This window comes from Scomber scombrus, chromosome 5 (assembly GCF_963691925.1).
Source record: "Scomber scombrus chromosome 5, fScoSco1.1, whole genome shotgun sequence".
NCBI lineage: Eukaryota > Metazoa > Chordata > Actinopteri > Scombriformes > Scombridae > Scomber > Scomber scombrus.
Window position 1 is genome coordinate 9,116,744 of NC_084974.1, and position 7,016 is coordinate 9,123,759.

The window sequence follows — 7,016 nt, forward strand, 5'->3', positions numbered from 1 at the left end:
ACTTTGAAGTGAGCCACCCATCTGATGTTTTTGTTCCTTTGGCCTCCCTTTTTCACCTCTCCTCTCTTTCCTGCACTGGCTTTTTCCCCCCCATATACTCCTGCTTGAACACTTTTTATTGCAGGAGTTTAACAGACTAAATTACAACAAGTCATAAATCAAAAGCTACCTGTTTATTAGGACTGAAAACTGCAGCAGCCAGGCAGCAAATAAGAGGCCTGACTTTAACAAATGAAGCGTTCAAGATGGAAAGTGAAGAGTGACTTTGAATATTAAAATGAAGTCATTTGTATTCTACTTTCAAGAGCATGAAGAAGCTCTAAATGGAGATATAAAAAATATATAAATATATATGCATATATAAAAATGCTGATAAAACCATTTAATTATGTTTTTATATTGAAAATAACAATAAGAAGCCATACGTATCACCTTTATAAAATAAATACATGATCATTATGCGGATCAGATACATATAAGACACTTTTATCTTTTCTACACTGCAGACTGTCATCTCAATTATTCTTTGTTTCTACTCAATGGAGGAGGTTTATGCACTTTTTGTCTGGATCAAAAGCACACACATGCATGCGCTTGTGCACACACAAGTCGGTCCTATTGAGTGTGCTTGCTGAGCAGCAGCTCGAGCAGGAGTCACGACTCATTCATTCATATTCAGAACCACTCCTGAGCAGACGGTCTAATGACACCTGGCTAAGGAGAGACAGAGACACAGGACACTGTGAAACACAGCAGTAGATAACAGACCAGTGTCAGTATATTTGACATGATTCAGGTTCAGCTGATTTTTTTTTTTTTACCGACTAATGCTTTATGCCTGAAATACAGCTGACTACAAACCTGCCCTTTCAGGGTTTTATTACTGTGACCTTTGGAGCCCCTGTCCAGCATTTTAATCACATGTCTCAATCGCATATTCATGTACAAGATTAGCAGAGTTTGACATTGACATACGACTGAACAACTTCAGCCACCAAGTTTCTCTTTCTTGTTAAAGATCCCCTGCAGACATGGTTTAGACAAAAACACAGGTTAAAATGATACGAAAGCAAACCTTTTACAGCTTCATCTGAACCTCATGATAACCCTCTTATACAATTCTAATTACTGCAGGAGTTAAAACAAGCTTGTGATTTACAATGAGCTGCTACCAGCTTGGTGCTTAATTGATTCACCCAGAACAAAGCCCTCTTACCAATGATTTTTAATTATTCTGTAGCTGTTGAAGTATCATTAGACAGTTCGTGTGCAGCTGGAAGTCTGCGGACAAATTTGAAACTGACTAACAGAGTGACAGAAGTATCTAAGCATCTAAGAAGTCCTTTAACAAAGTCAACAGTCCAGTGCAGTATTTCAACAGGTGGCGCCATAATGGCAATGATGGGCAGCCAGGGGGATGCCAAAGGTAGCAGGTGTGAGATGAAGATTTAAAAGGTAAACTCAAAATAACAGACAGAATGTGTTCGGGTGCAGAGTGTGTCTGTGCTTGAACAGAGTCGGGTTACTGATAGAGTTCACATAAATAGATACACACACACACACACACACACACACGCACACACACACACACACACACTCAGAAACCCTTCACTTCTCATCACTACAGCAACCTCCATTAGCAGGGCTTGCTGTTGGTTTGTTTCAACAAAGAGGAGCTCCTCACATAATATCGTTCAAAAAACATCACGTAGAGCGAGTAGACACATGTTCTTACCGCTCCAATGCACAATTAATTTGATCGAATTCTGTTATATATACCTCAAATGATTGTTACTCGATATGATTTACATGTCAAATTAACAGTTTCCTCAAATTTCACAGATTCAAATCCAGACCCGTCAACATTTCCACTGTTTCTCCTGCTCCAGCTATGAACTGTGAAGGAAACTCATAATTAGCTGCTGAACCCTGTCAGTTCTTGTTTCCAAACACAGACAGCCACGAGGGAGACTAAACAATGTCATCTGTTCAAAGAATCAAGACTAGTTAAAGCTAATGGTGGAGTAAGACAGGCCAACATAGAGGCAGCTATCACAGTGGTATGTGGTTATGACAGATGACGTGTTGGAAGAAAACACAACCGATCCTGCAGCAACTGTGCATGAAATAATTATATAATATTGATTACTAATCAGGAGCCATATAGCAACAGCCACTACTTGTAATGCCTAACATGTATGTCTTTGACTGATAAACTAGAAGAACTAAAAGGAGCTTTTTCTTTCTCAATAAGATTTAACCTCATTAAAGACATAGGGAGTTGTTGGAAATGATTTACCCTTTAATCCTGCTGCCTCGAGGCTTGAAAATAGTGTCAGACTAGAAGACAAACTATTCAGGAGAGCCATGAAGGGAATCGTTTTGCTAAGAACACCACTCTGCTTTGTATTCATATATCAGCCTCCTTTTACACAATGCGAACACAGTCTTGATCATATCTGACCATACCCACTGGAGCAGTAAGGAGCTGAGTGCCTTGCCAAAGGGCAAGGAAGAACGTGATCTTAATTGCGTTCCTCACACAGCAGAAAATATAGCCAGGTGCCCAAGCTAAATTTCACTTGGGCACTGACTTTTAAAAATAGACATGCTTTGAGTGCAGAGTGAGCAGGGGTGAGTATTGACTTCTAGATGTCTGTATTTGTATTTTGCTCAAGTAAAATGTCCACGGCTCTACAGCCCATCAATTGTTAAGGTTTCAGTTGGGATCAATCAGTATGGTGGAAAATGAGTGGAAACAGTGTCCAGGTGGGAAATAGCTTTTATGTTAGTGTCGCCAAAACCTCACAGCCTCAGAATTCATTTGTGTCAATGATACGCTGGAGTGCTTCCCAAGAATTTTCTCCACAAGCACGTTTGCACACATGATTGCCTGCTTTAACTTAACTCAGATTGGAATATAAACTTGAAATTGAGATCAATTTGGAGAATTTAGGAAGAGGGAGAGGCCCCTTACTAGGATTTGAAGAAGGACTTACCGGGCTCTTAGTGCAGACAAGGTGGATTTGTCGATCCTGTAGGAAGAGGAGGAGGAGAAGAGAGAAAAGAGGGAGACAAAAACACAGAGATACATTATTGATCACATTTCTGATATGGACATCTCAGAAGCAGCAATTCAATTCTTTGATGTAGGTGATCTTGGCTGGCAGGCGTGCAGTGGGTGATGAGCGAGATATATTTATGACTTCATCATCTCTGCATGATATAATAGGTCTCCTGGGTGCCCTGACATTTAAAACAAATCTTCATTAAACATGTGATTGCTTCTCCTGTAATTGGCATTCACTGTAATGTGAAAGAGGGGAAATCTTTATTGATGTGGAACTCTTCCATATAAGAAACTATAATATACAATATGTAATGTTTTCCTACTAATGTAATGAGTACGAATGTTCAGTACATGAATCACAAACCTGCATGAATCACAAGATGAATTACAGTTCAATGTATTTTCTTCTATATTTGGTGTTTGGGCCAAAAAACATAAAATAAATGCACTAATTTCCACACATTAGGTTTATTTCATATAAAGTAGCAGTCTGAAGATCAGTGCAGATCAGTGGGCAGAGCACACTTTATGATTGGATTTAACTAGGTCTCTTTTTTTTCTTCCTTTCTATGAGCTGCTCAGACTGGTTATGAGAGGTCAGTGTTTATAAGGGCTTTATTCATGCTTCACTACATACTGTTCACACTAAAAACACGACAAGTCACAACATTTCACGTTAACAACCTTTCAGTGCGATTTATTGTTTATCACTAATGATAGCGGGAGCTCTGTGAGACATTTGAGGCTTTTGATACAGTACATTACAAATATCTTGAGGGCTGAATTCACAGCTTATTTTTTACCTAATTTGCTAGTATGTAGACGTGCATGTGTGTGTGTGTGTGTGTGTGTGTGTGTGTGTGTGTGTGTGTGTGTGTGTGTGTGTGTGTGTGTGTGTTTGTTTGTTCGGTGCTTGTTTTTCAGCTCTCCAGGGGAGATGTTATGACATTAATTCTTTAATCCGATTAATTTGGAGATTGAACCTTGTCAAATGGAGCCCAATCTATTTCATGCAAAGACACACACTCGATACCACACACACACACACACACACACACACACACACACACACACACACACGCACGTAAACACAGCGTACAAACACACAGTAATCACTATTTTTACTATGCCAGAACTCAACCTGAGTGTTTTGAATGTAATTTGAATTTTTTCCAGGATTTCAGAATGGCATCAACAACAGTATGTATTGCTATGACGTCAACAGAGGCAGACCGCCAATACACTGGAGTATGTGTTATTCTCGACAAGTCATGTCACAAATTATTATTAAATTATATTCAAACTTCAGGATAATGGCTTCTTGATAAAGTAGAGCTAGCGAACTAGCTTTGCAACCACAGCAACTCCTGCAGTGTATGTTAAAGATTGCATAATGTATTCTTCCAGAATGAATCTCAATCAACACAACATGAAATGATTCTAACGTAGCAGTTCGCTGCGGGTACTTCACATCTTTCAATCGTATTTTATCTTGCAGCACAGCAAATTTTGGCCTCTGTCATTTTGTAATGGAGAGGTAGTGACTCCCACATGATTTATCTCCACACAGTTGAGAAGACACGCCACCCACACACCCACATTAAACAGATCTTACTACCATGTCGAAGCTTCATTCATTCATTTAAGAGATGACCGGAAAGCCACAAGTAATTCTGTACTCTGTGTGTGTGTGTGTGTGTGTGTGTGTGTGTGTGTGTGTGTGTGTGTGTGTGTGTGTGTGTGTGTGTGTGTGTGTGTGTGTGTGTGTGTGTGTGTGTGTGTGTGTGTGTGTGTGTGTGTGACTGTGTGTGTGTGTGACTGTGTGTGTAGTAATAAATATGGGGGCAAAATAAGGGCTGCAACTCATCATTTTCATTATCATTTAATCTATTAGAAACATGGCTCTGAATTGAATAATAATGTTGCCCTGTTACTTCTTGATGTGTAAATAAGCAACAAACTAAATTTGAACTCAAGGTGGCCCTACAGTAGGTTAGGGAGTTTTAGTAAAATTATTATATATCTAGGGACCATGAATTTAAAAATAAAGGAAATTCAAGACTATCTGGCTGGAAGGTGGTAAATGTCTTGCACTGGATCAATTTTAGACATAAGGACAAATAGAATAACACGCCAGCATCTCCATCCTCAAACAGCTAGTGTGAAAACAACATGCTATAGTTTAGGGTGTTCTTTTCATTTAAGATATTGTATACAGTGTTAAGAAAATGGATGCATACAACAAAATCAGTTAAAGTTAACAACATATCATTGGAAAATAATCCACTCATGCCTTTACTCTTGTTGATATCAGAACTGAAATAGTTCATATTAAGTATTTTTATTGCATATTTTACCTGTGAGAACAATTCTGTCTGTAATAATTATGTTGATAATAATTAAGAACAATGTCAGTTGTTTCAAGACTTTTATAAAATGACACTGATGATTCTTGATTATCATAGTTTGATTCATAGATTAGAAGATTATGCCTGTCTGGCATGATGCCCTGCCTCAACTCAGCTGGGAAGGTTAAGTGCTTCAGTGTCAGAGTGACAACCAGCAGGGGAGCCAACACAAAAACACTCCACCCGAGTGTCTCAGCGCATCCAGCCGTAAATGGACTCCCTGGCAGCTTCTTTAGCGCAGCATCATGGGAACTCTTCTCGGCCAATAGAGCAGGAGAACAAGAGCGGTAAGAGCCACGTCCACAGTGTGTCCCACAACAGGGACAGATGCAACAACAACACACACACGTACATACACAGACACAGACAGCAGGCAGACACAAAGCCGCCTCTTGATTGCAATCCATCCCTGAACGGAGACAGCACAGAGTGTAACTGTACATCCACAAATGCGCACACACACGTGCGCACACACGCACGCACGCACACACACACACACACACACACACACACACACACACAGCAGAACAGCAGAGGCTGACAAACAGGGGGCAAAGTGTTAGAGGTGTGACACAGAGGAGTCCTCCACCCATCCTTCCTTTTCAGTAAAAATGTTTACATTTCTGCACCACACACACACACACACACACACACACACACACACACACACACACACACACACACACACACACACACACACACACACACACACAGAGGACACCAGCACATATCAGCACATTATAGAGCACAATGTGCAAACTCAGCATAAAACATTATAATGTGCACAATCGTGACCATGTGCATCTACATCGTGCAGACTGAAACACACACTGACACACACAAAAGCATCCAATGAAAATGATCCATACCATCCAAATCCACCAAATGACACGCTTCTCCTCCTCGGCATTTTGTCAGACTGAACTTCTCAGCAGTCTCTCTCGTTCTCGGGCTGTGTCCTCTGGGAAATGTATGCTCTGCTGTCAGTCTCTCTCTCTGACCCAATCTCACTACCTACCCTCTCACCCTCGCTCTCTCTGGTCCCGTCTCTATTTGCCCTCTTTTTTTCTCTCTACTCTTTTTTCTCTTTTTCTTCTTCTGCTTCTTCTTCTCCTTTTTCTCCACCAGCCTCCCCAGAGCTGTTGTCTTCCACTTTCCTGAAACAGTGCTTGCTCTTTGGCTTTCACGGACTGTTAAACACACAGACACACACACACACACTCCCTCTCTCTGTCTGACACACTGACACATACAGGTACACATATTTCAATGGGGGGGGGGGGGGGGCAAGGGGGGGAGGGGCCACAACCTCCCATCTGACCCTGTGGATTTATTTCTCACACACACACACACACACACACACACACACACACACACACACACACACACACACACACACACACACACACACACACACACACACTGGCACACAAAGAGCTGCTTTGCATGTTCTGTAGCATTTGGACTATTGACTCAACACTATTATCACACTCACACACAGTAACATGCACCAACACCCTGAATGGGCAAAGATTGAG

The 7,016-nt window shown here is 40.9% G+C and overlaps 1 long non-coding RNA gene across 1 annotated transcript in view; it reads right to left on the minus strand.

Annotated features, from left to right (window-relative positions):
* Positions 1 to 6,690, minus strand: part of LOC133979958 (uncharacterized) — a 50,686-nt gene extending 43,996 nt beyond the window's left edge. The window contains exons 1-2 of the long non-coding RNA XR_009925141.1: positions 6,348 to 6,690; positions 3,000 to 3,035 (exon numbers count right to left, since the gene is read on the minus strand). This is a non-coding gene — a long non-coding RNA (uncharacterized LOC133979958). The remainder of the gene's footprint in view (positions 1 to 2,999; positions 3,036 to 6,347) is intronic.
* Positions 6,691 to 7,016: the final 326 nt, after the last annotated feature.